The sequence below is a fragment of the Galeopterus variegatus genome, unplaced genomic scaffold (assembly GCF_000696425.1).
Source record: "Galeopterus variegatus unplaced genomic scaffold, G_variegatus-3.0.2 Scaffold10579, whole genome shotgun sequence".
Lineage (NCBI taxonomy): Eukaryota > Metazoa > Chordata > Mammalia > Dermoptera > Cynocephalidae > Galeopterus > Galeopterus variegatus.
Window position 1 is genome coordinate 16,521 of NW_007736690.1, and position 293 is coordinate 16,813.

Genomic DNA, 293 nt, shown 5'->3' on the forward strand with positions numbered 1-293 from the left:
ATAAATTTGTTAAAACCCATAGAATGTACAATACCAAAAGTGAACCCTAATGCAAACTATGGGCTTTGGTGATAATAATGTGGCAATATAGGTTCATCTATTCTGACAAGTGTATCTCTCTGAAAATGGGAGAGGTTGTGTGTGCTGAGATGGGGGGCAGGGAATATGGGAACTCTGTACTTTCTGCTCAATTTTGCTGTGAACCTAAAACTGCTCTTAAAAAAAGAGTCTATTTAAATGGGGAAAAAATAAACATGACATTAAATTTAAAACCAAACAAAACTGCAACAAAA